Source organism: Adiantum capillus-veneris, chromosome 25 (genome assembly GCF_014529385.1).
Source record: "Adiantum capillus-veneris isolate H3 chromosome 25, ASM1452938v2, whole genome shotgun sequence".
In the NCBI taxonomy this organism is placed as follows: domain Eukaryota; kingdom Viridiplantae; phylum Streptophyta; class Polypodiopsida; order Polypodiales; family Pteridaceae; genus Adiantum; species Adiantum capillus-veneris.
This window is the reverse complement of record NC_140955.1, coordinates 86969076-86979990: the sequence shown is the minus strand read 5'-3', so window position 1 is coordinate 86979990 and position 10915 is coordinate 86969076. Positions and strand designations below refer to the sequence as shown.

The 10915-nt window shown below is 39.2% G+C and overlaps 1 pseudogene; it reads right to left on the bottom strand.

Annotated features, from left to right (window-relative positions):
• Positions 1 to 3186: 3186 nt before the first annotated feature.
• LOC147425220 (uncharacterized) lies at positions 3187 to 3704 on the bottom strand (annotated as a pseudogene).
• Positions 3705 to 10915: the final 7211 nt, after the last annotated feature.

The window sequence follows — 10915 nt, the reverse complement described above, 5'->3', positions numbered from 1 at the left end:
GGCAGAAGCAAGGTGTAAAAAACTTCTTTCTAGCTTGACAAATAAATTGCCAAAACATGGTAGAAAAACAGGACACTTTAGTGTCTCAGGACACTTTAGTGTCCAATTACAGAACTAGTGTTGTAAGGAAGCTATGAAAAACTTATCTTACCCATATAAATAGATAAGAAATTACTAGGTCAAGAAATTACCATCTAGGACTACAAATGAAACCTTGATCAGGTTAAGAAGAGAGGAATTACATTGAATACGAACTTTAAGTCAAATTTTTGGATGATTTTCCTAATAAATAGACGTCCTTTTTTATAAGGATAAGAAATCATGGCACCAAAAAGGACCCGAGCCAATCCTCCATCTAATGATGAGGGTAGTGTTCCTAAAAGAGATAGAGCGTCGCACGACGATGAGGTTGGGCCTAGTAGTAGGCCTACTAGCGAGAGCATTCAAGCCCTGACACTACAAGAAATTCTGGATTAGTCCTAGGTAGGACTTCGTTATGATTAAGTTTAAATAATTCAACTTTTTCTTTCAACATTAACATTGCATACGTAAAGAGAGAGTAATGAATTAGAAAAAGTAAAACTGGCTGAAACGAAAGACATCTTCCAAGAAACCTACGTGCACTTGTTTGTAAATTAGGAAGGAGTTGTTTAAGATAAGGCTAGTTATCTTAGGAAAGAACGATTGGTCATCTTTAACACTAGTTTGTACCAAAACAGGACACTAAAGTGTCCTTTTGAAGTTTTTTTGTAAAAAATCTTACACCTTTTCCAAAAACCATACTACTAATTCCTTTTGAGGGACTCTTATACCATACGTAAGTCATTTAAAAAAAATTATTAGACAAAGAATTAACCATTTTTAGGAACCTGATAAAGCATCCCAACGTAGACCTATGGTACAAAAGAACACGCTTACATCAGTAAAAATATGGATTACACCTCAAAAACAAATCTATTGGATATGAAAAATATTCTCGGCTCACCCTTACAACCAAATGCATGACACATGATTGCTCTCATCCACTTGAAAAATCATCTTCACGACCAAATAATTCAATCTTCTTGTCCCTATTCAGCAAAACACCAACTCTAAATGCTTGTGGAATACATGTGCAATGCGCACATTGAAAATCTAACATATCGGCAAAACAAAAATTCTTGAAACCAATATAATGAAAATATCTGCTACCACCTAGACATAAACACTTCATAAAGTTTCCATAAATTTTGTGCAATCACCTTATCATTGCAACTCAAGCATCATCACCTCATAAACTTGCCATGGAGCTTCAAACTGTCTCACAGGGCAATTGTAGGATCTCACAACTCGTCATGCCTATATACCAACTTGCTCATAGCTTGCCATTGCATGGTACTTATAGAAACATGGCACCACACATAAAAACGTTTTTCACTTTGTGCATCCATACAGAGTCCTTGTTGGCTTTGATCCAACTACAATCTTTCCCTCATGCAAAGAATGATTTCTTTTGTTAGCACATACAAAGCAACACTTACTTGCATTTGAGCTCATCTTCATCAAAATGTGTCCATCCATAGCATCACTCGCACACAAAACCTCCCTTGGGTGCTGAAAAGGCCAAAATGATTATCCCCACTCTTTGATCTTGCAATTTCATGAACCAAAAACGATTGGTATATTTCTTACCATGCAAGCATTTCCATACAATATATGTATTCACAAATACATAATCTAGCATGCCACATTATACCATTTCCAGCCATGGATACTTGTCTCTAAGCTGTATCCAGAACTCAACACCATACTATCAAAGTCATCACAACCTGCTTTGCATTTATTACACATGATAGCAATCTCAGGGCGTGTAATAGCAACTCTCCAACCACTTCCTTGAACTTCACCACTCTTCATCATATACATTTGATGCAAAAAATAGCCTTTTTCTCCATCCAGCTGAAACTCAAGAGTCCTCTCCTTGCATCATATGCATAAATACCTTATTAGAGGTTTTGAGACTTTAGAGACAATTTGGGAATCACCAATGTCTTAAAGATTTGTCCATATGGACAAATCTTAAACTATTATTTTAAGGCCAAATCCTGCTACAAGGTACTACTTGGAAAGCTCTTTCAACCCATGCTCTCAAAACTTTGGCTAAGATTTGGCCATGTGGTCAAATCTTAAGCTCATTTTGAAAGTGGAAATTGGGAAATTCTCAAATTAACTCTACTAATATGATGTTCATAATGTGATACACCTCTTTCACAATGATCAATCTCTGCAATAACGGTGACTCTGGGAAATTCTTCCTTATTGTCATATATGTACATGTGCCTCCATGGCCCTCAGCCGTCAGATGCAACAATAGCTTCACTGATGTGAACCATTGATAAAAAAAAACATGATGACCTCTTTGCTTCAAGTCTACAAAACAAGTGTAGACACAACATGACATGACAACTCAGAACATGGTAATTTGTCATAAATACAAAAAGAGTAATTGTAACCAATTTCTAAGTCACATAAATTCCACAATTGAATTCCAAACTTGTGTGGCTTCTTAGGATTATAGACTCGACAAGGATTCAACTTACATTTAGATGGAACTATTCTCTCATCAGCAGTTACATTCTTTCCACAATTGTAGTGCAATTGAAAAGTGGCATTCAACCTTTCTTCCAATAATAAAACTTGCCATAGCTTGTACTCTCACGTTCCCTTCACAAGAGGCCGTTGCAAGTTATCCTGTACATGTAAAAAACTCTTTATTTGTTGATATTATGTTTGCCCCATATTTTTGGCATAGTTAGGCTACCGCACAACACCGCAAGTGTCTCTTTTCCAATAACAATTTTGTCTGACATAAATTGCAAGGCCATTCCAATAGACACTCCCAAAATCCGCAAGAATGAATGTCTATCTAATGCATTCCATTTTCGATTTGACTCGTGCTTTTCCAAAACCTTTTCACGTTTTTCCGTGGAATATCTATTTGTCTCAGCCACAATAGTGTCTACCAAATCAAGAGGAAATAGAGACAAAAAAAGTTGAATCTCTGTAAGCTCTCTTGGAACCTGCCCCAAGTCTAGACCCACAATATCTACAAACAGTAGTAATCTTTTGAAAGTTCCTTCAGGCTCCACAGGCATTTTATCACCACTCTTCCAAGTTGGAAAGCTTACATTTGACCAATCACCCTCATCATTGGAATCCCGCAAGACAAGGCCTTCTGCCTCCAAAAGCTCATCTTCACACTCTTCTTCCTTGCCCACGGATGCATGTTCATCTCCAAAATCATCACCATCTTGCATAGCATCCATAGATCTACCCTTTTTTAGGACATGTTTCCGTGAAGTGCCCCGCTTCTTGATAATTTTCTTTCCCTTCTTGTGAGCATGACTACTCTCAGCATGAGCATTTTACCTCCTTGCATTTACCTCCACAACTGCAACATCACAATGTCTTACAAGACCCTCGTCATCGGACATCCCAACAATTGCTGTCATGAAAGCTAGTACAAGTGAGGAGGCACCCACATTAGTTGCATCCGCATGACTACCAAAGCACTCTTTTGCATGTACTATCCTTGGTCGGTCTCGACCGACAATGTTCTTCTTAGGAGATCAACCTCTCTTAGCAACTAGAGAGGGCACACTAGGCACTCCAACAAGAGGCAAGCTTGCATTAGAAGCAATTTGAGACGCACCCAAAACATCCATAGACAAAGATTTCTCATGTATATCCACAACATTGGAATTCAATGCATCATCCATAGCATCCATCACATTCATTATATAATCATCCTCAAAAGGCATTTCAACCACATCAGATGCAAGTAGAATGTCCACATTAGATAGTACATTTGACTTTACATTAAGAGAATCCCTCTATTGTGATGCCAAAACTCTATCAAAGTGAACTCATCAACCACTTATGCAATGCATTGACGAGTTTCCAGCCTTGCATAAGCAATCGGAAGAAGATGCATTTGCAAGGTCTCCTATGATAGCATGTACATAGTGGATTTGCCACATAGACACATTTGAAAACTGTTTGTGTGCATTGAATGACAATATTTTGCTTGCATAACATTTTTCTTGCCAATCAAGAGGATGGGTTCTCTTTGCCCATGCAAGCCCAAACTTTGTGGAAGAATAGAGCAACTTGCGACCCTCTAAAGCAGCACACAATTCCAAGGAGGGTAGCCCACACCCTAGTGCAGGTGTAGCCGAGAGCAAGGCTTCAAAGTTTCTTGCCATGGCACTCTGTGAATGATTCTCTACAGTGCTATCTGCGACTCTTTTTCTCTGTAAAGGAAAGGACCAGAGAACCGTTTTTGGCTCTGTAGCGCTAGCCAGGCTTTTTTGCAAGCTTGGGTAAGTTCATTGTGGCTTGTTTGTGGGTTCAATTTGAACCATTGGATAGCCTTGCCCATCCAATGGCTCTCCTTTGCCAATCCTCTCCCCTCCAAGGCTCCATAGCCAAATCCATGAAAGCATAAAAAAGTCACCCAAAAATGCTTTAATTACAAGCTAATTAGGAAGTTTTTTTGCTTTTAAAAAAATTGGGACATTTTTTCAAGTTTTGAGAGACAAACTAGGCTAGCTTTCTAGTCAGTCTTGATAAATGCTCCCTTCCAAAAAAAAACACACCTTTTAAAGTGTTTGCAGGACATTTTAGTATCTCATGACATTTTAGTGTCTCATGACACTTTAGTGTCCAATTATAGGACTAGTGTTAACACAACTTGTCTCAAGACACCTCTAATTCCTTGGAATATTTTCACTTCACGTGATGAATAATGATGGCTTGTCAATCATGGATGAGTTAGTTTACCCCATGTATATGGAGTTTGTACCTCCTACATGTGTATGTTTGTGGATACTACTTAGGATATCGTTCTTATCCTAGGGAAACCACCCGGTTGTATGGGAAACTAGTTTGGCATATGGACGCCCCAAACTTTTGGGTGATGGGTTTCCACCCTGTTTATAAATAAGGAAGGGTGTTGTTGTTTCACCCATGTATAGGTATGCGTGAGACAAGTGGAGTACATGTTAGGATTGTCAAGATATATTATAAGTGACCGTACCTTGTCTTATGTCATAATAACTAATATCTAATTCTCCTAAATGATTTTCTCATGTTAAACTGATCATTTAATATGGGGAAGTTCTAGGGGAGAAAAATCTAGAATATTGGTTAAGCTGGCAGACCAATAGGGATCCAAAGGGGGGGCCATCTGCAAAAGAGCAATGTGTAGCAATGGGCTTTAAAGACGCTAAGGTTCAACCCATTAAGACTTCCAAAATGCTAGGTTCCAAAAATCAAAGGTTGTGTCCAGTGGTCAAGCTTAGAAAAATTGGATGCTTTGTGTGTGTACAAAAAAGTCTTCATGATTTCTACATGGGTGGGGGCGAGCCCTATAAGTAGGGGATGAGAGAGAAACACAGACACACACTCACAAGCTTCCTTTACACAAAGGGAATGAGGGACACATGTTATTTCCTACTATTGAGGATAGATTAGATGGGAAAAATTACCCTATCATCTGGGCTTACATGATGCAACATGTAATTGTATCAAAGGGAGTTTGTAAGATTGTGTAGGGCATTGATGTACGTCCTGGTACTGTGGATGTAGGCAATGTTGATGATGCTCCAAGTTTTGTTGCTAAGGTTGCTGTTGTCAGAACTGTTTTGCCTACAGCCAGCTGAGAAAACTTTTTGGGATGTAAGAGATGCACAAGATCATGCATTGACTGCATTGTCTGTGAAGTGCACTATCACTCCTCACATTCATTCACCAAAATTTGCAAAACAAGCTTGGGATATTCTAGCAATTCTTTATGCAAGCCGCAATGAGGCTAAAATTGCTTTGTTACATAAAGAGCAGGAATCGAAGATTATGCATGAGGAAGATGAAATGGACATTTTCCTTGTTGGTTTCAAGGATGTTAATGAGCAACTAATTTTATAGGAGAAGTCATTTTTGATAGTTCACTGTGCAGACTGTTCTTGATGCTTTGCCAGATTCTTATCGGACTTTTTGCTAGTACTTGGAGACTTATGACCCAAGCAAATCTTGAAGTTGTCAAGTTTGATGCATTATGCACCTTGCTGTTGCAAGAGTCACTTTCCAAAAAAAACAGGACTAGGCAGCGTGCAGTTGAATAGGATTTTATTGCAGCTCAAAGAACAGGTGGGAACAGTAATGTAGCCACTTCTTATGGTTCTGTTGCAAGTGCAAAACTTTTGTTCCTATCGCTTTTGTTGGCAGCACTTCGTCTGTAAATTTTGGTGATAAGGGAAAAAAGAAGATGCGTTGCCATTATTATAAAGCTAATGATCACTTGATCAAGTAGTGTCCAAAATTGAAAGAAAAAGAGGCTAAGAAGAAAGAGGCTGGATCCACTACACGGTCCAATACAAGTGCAGCAATTGTAGAGTCTTCAATCAAAGGAGATGTTTGTGGGCCTATTCAAACTCCATCCTTGGGAAATTACTTGTACTTCATGACTTTCATTGATGACTACTCCAGGCATGCATGGGTATATCCGTTGAAAGCTAAGTGTGAAGTGTTTATGTGCTTCAAGCAATTTCTTGTTATGATTGAAAATGTCTTGAAATGTACTATGGGAGCCCTCCGTTTTGATCAAGGGGGGGAGTATATGTCTCATGAATTTAATGCATTTCTGGCTAGTTGTGGGATAAAACACCAATATACAGTGTCGTACACGCCTCAGCAAAATGGTGTTGCTGCAAGGAAAAACAGGACTCTTACAAAAATGGCACGATGTATGGTCAAGAGTCAAACTTTACCACATTTTCTTTGGCTTGAGGTTGTTAGGTGTGCCACTTATTATTCACTAGGTGTCCTACAAAAGCATTGCAGTCTATGTCTCCATACGAAGCATGGCATGATAGAGAGCCATCTATTGAGCACCCCAAACTTCTTTGCCCTAGTCTCCTGAGTAGATCACGCTTCACAAGCCAGACCATCCCATGCTTGAGTTGGCCAGCACAAGCCTCTTCTCCTCTCCCAGCGCTCGTTTTCGCTGCCTGCACGCCATTTTCCTCTTTTTATTTTTCTCATCCACACATAATTTTCATATTTACCCAATGGGTGGCCATGGTTTGAGTTCTTTGGGTGGCCTTTGGCCCTTGGACGGGCATTGCCTCTTGAACACGCCTCCACCAAGTGCTTTGGGTGGCCATTTAACTTTGTAAGGGCACCACATTTGACATGCATATCTACCAAGTCATCGCCAACACCACCTTCCACTAACATGTTGCGCATTCCCCGCAATAGAGTCAATCTATCCAATCAAAATCTCATTAAAACCTCATGTGCTTTCATTATGGCCCACATTTGGCATATACGTCAATCAATAATTTCTTATCATGACATCCATTTTCAGCAACCCTTGACTGGCAATGTTGTCATGAATTTTTATCGCCCATCATAATTCCTAGATAGTGTCACATGCCCTCAAGATTTAGGTATAGGTGATTGCATTTGCCAGAAGGCATCCCTTTTGCACTCGGTGAAAAAAGCCCAGAGTTCCTTACCATAGCCGTGTTGGGAATTCCCCACAATCATTGCATTCCAAGAGACTAAATTTGGGACACAAAGCTCTTCAAAAACCTTATGTGCTTCCGTATGGGCACCACATTTAACATATTTAACTTCCAAAGCATGTGTTTCCATTTGCCGTCTGGCATGCAGATTAACTCAAGCATTGCCAAGTACAGCATTGGTTGTCGGCATTCCTTGATTGAAGCTCAAAAATTCCCAGATGGCACACCGATCGAGCGGACTAGAGTGGTACGAAACCAGTCCCCTATGAATATTTAACGGCCAATTTCTTGGCAACCGGAACTCCGATCGCGTATCTAAAAAGACCATCATAGTCCACAAAGTGAGCACTTCAGGCCCATGCATTCACTCCATCTTTGATCCTTCATCTACATTTGCCCAATCCGATAGGGATCTGCATCAACTTAAACTTCAAATTGCCATAACTTCTTCACCGTAGCTGCAATCGACGAGCCATAAAGACAGGCCGGTAGAGCACTTCAAGCACTACAATTTTAGATCATAAACCTTCATCTATTCTCACTTCAAGTATACTCTTTTTTAGCATCATCAAGGCATCTGTTGTCCCTTTAAAGCCACATGTGGCATACATTAATCATTAAACTTGGCCTGTTCACAAGCCCTGATCACTGCTCAATAAATGTGTAGGATTCAAAGAAGGTTATCTTGCATTTCTTTGGTCTTTTTCCCATCATAGAAGTGGAGCTACATGACATCCACCCCCTCTGAACCTGCACAGCCTCTTGTGTGTGCCAATTGCACTTCAATCTGCATCTGCCATTGGTACCTCAAGCTCTTTGCCATCATCAAACTCATGTAACTAGTAAACATATGAAAAATAATATAAGGCTTATACCCTATCATCAATGTTCTATCTTAATCATTAGGTATTTTCCCATCAGAAATCTTTAAACCTATCTGTCGTATCTCCAAAGCATTCGATTATGGATAGCCTATTTAGTGAACCACGCCAGACTCAAGTGCTTGAGATAATGATTCACACAGCTTGACCATTAGGCTCGCTTTAGGGAACCCTATCAAGCTCAAGTATGCCTTACTCTATCTACACACGGAATGGTCGTCAAGTCCTTTATTTCAAGTTCTGGTAGCAGAACCAACTCAATAGATGTTAAGATACTTCATCAATTGTCCAAAGAAGTCAACTGGAAGCCAGCCGTGTAATCATATTGAATGCATAACAAAAACTCTTTTGACTAAGCATAATTTAGAAAACAAAACCTTGTACCATGCAGGTTGCTACAATAGATAACTTGTACTCTTTGAATCTGCAACTTGCACTTTAGTAGCCCCCGAGATCAAATGGAAACCGGACATTTTCCCCACTGTTAGCATTCCTTTTAAAAAATTGCACCATCCTCCAGGATTATAGGGAAAATACAAGAACTTCCAATCAGTAGAGCATAAACATAAATTAACCCACAAATCTTCATGAAAACTGCCTGGAATCATATGCCATATAAGTCAATTTCCCCGGACCATGCATATATATGTCACCTCCTGGGTCAAAAGCTAGCTTAAAATCTCCTACATCATAGGGTAACATCAGATCCCATATAGCATCAGGTATCACTAAATACTGCCATATCCCCTATGCAACTGGCTCATCCAATTGTCGATCATTAATCACAGGGAAAAGGATTTTTAGTGCATCTTCACTCTCACTAGTATTGGAATCCCAATCATGCACATCTAAATACATCAAGTCTCTAGAACAAATCTCTTCATTAGGCTCACAATATGCATCAAAAAACAATTCTCTATCAAGTAGACCATCATCCAACAATTGCATAAGGCCATCATCAGCTGCATCTAAAAAAACTTTTTCATGCACGAATCTAGATTGATTGGTATCCTTAGCATTTGTATTTTAGAACCCTTCCAAGGCTTTTTCCAATAAGCACATAAGATGTAGGTCCACCGCTTTAGAAGGTTCCCCCATCCTGCACATCCCAGGCTGCTGTAAACTAGGATTTCCACATATGACATGCATACTAAATACATCTATTGTAAACTGCTCTGTAAGTCTTTCCCCCTCATCCAAATATCTTTGCACTTTTGTAGCACAAAGTTCAGCATGCACATTAAAACTTTCATCTACTGCCCTGTCTGTATCATCGACACAATGAAACCAATCATAGTCAACACCAAGATATTGCACTTCACTATGCACCCCCTCTAAATCAGCATCATCAAGTTCATGAACATTCTACCATAGTGTGATCTTCGTGTCACAAAATCTTGATAAAGAAGAAGTATGCTCCCCCTCTAAATCATCAGCAAATTCAGGATCAATTTTCCACTTCGATAGTTCTGGGTCATAGAAACTTGCCAAAGGAGTTTGCACCCCCTCTGAATCATCATCATCACATTCAAGATCATTTTTCCACTTTGGTAGCTCGGCATCACAACAACTTGTCAATGAAGGAGTCTGCACCTCCTCTAAATCAGCTTTTTGCAGATCTTCAAACACATACACTTGCTTAACCAAGTCCTCAAAATCTGGTATATCCAAATTTGGCAAATCAGGTATACCCAAATCCATGGTCTTGTTGCTCTCAATTGAAGTCTTACTTTGACCTATAACATCTGTATCATCAATCAACTCTATGGTAGAATTTGCACCAAAAAACTTTTGCTCTAATTCTAAGTCCATAGCAAAAGTATCAGTTGTAAGTGAATCTTCATGCATGTCTACTTGCATATGGTTGCACTCATTCACCTGCACAATTTTTTCTTTAGCCAATTTGTTCTTTTGATCCCTTAATTTCTTTTCCTCCTGTACTGCATGTATAGGTTCTTTGCAAAATTCACCCTGTGTATCCTGAGGCTGTAGAGCCTCACCCTCAAAGACTTTTATTTCATGCAAGGCATATGCTAAACCTAGCCTTCCATACATAGCTGCAACAATATCTTCATCATTAGCCTGTAAGAAGGTAGCATCTTGTACCATACACTCATGAATCATAGCTTCTAATTTTGATTGTACTCCTCAAATATCTGCGTAGTTTGGTAGACTTGGACTTTGTTCTTGATAGCTTGCATAATGCTCATAACTTACTTGTACAATAGCTTCTTTGAAATATTCCTTGTTGTCATTGTAGGCTTTTGTAACCTCTTGAATCTGCTCCTTCAAATATGAACTCACTAACTACTCAAAAGATTTTATCATTAACTCTTCTAGTATTCCTCTTAACTTGGTTTCCAACTCATAACACTCTAGATAGCCTTCTAGACCATATCCATCAAAGACTCGCCTTTTGTCGTAAATCGCATCTAAAGCTTCATCCATTTGATTATTCTTCTTCATGGT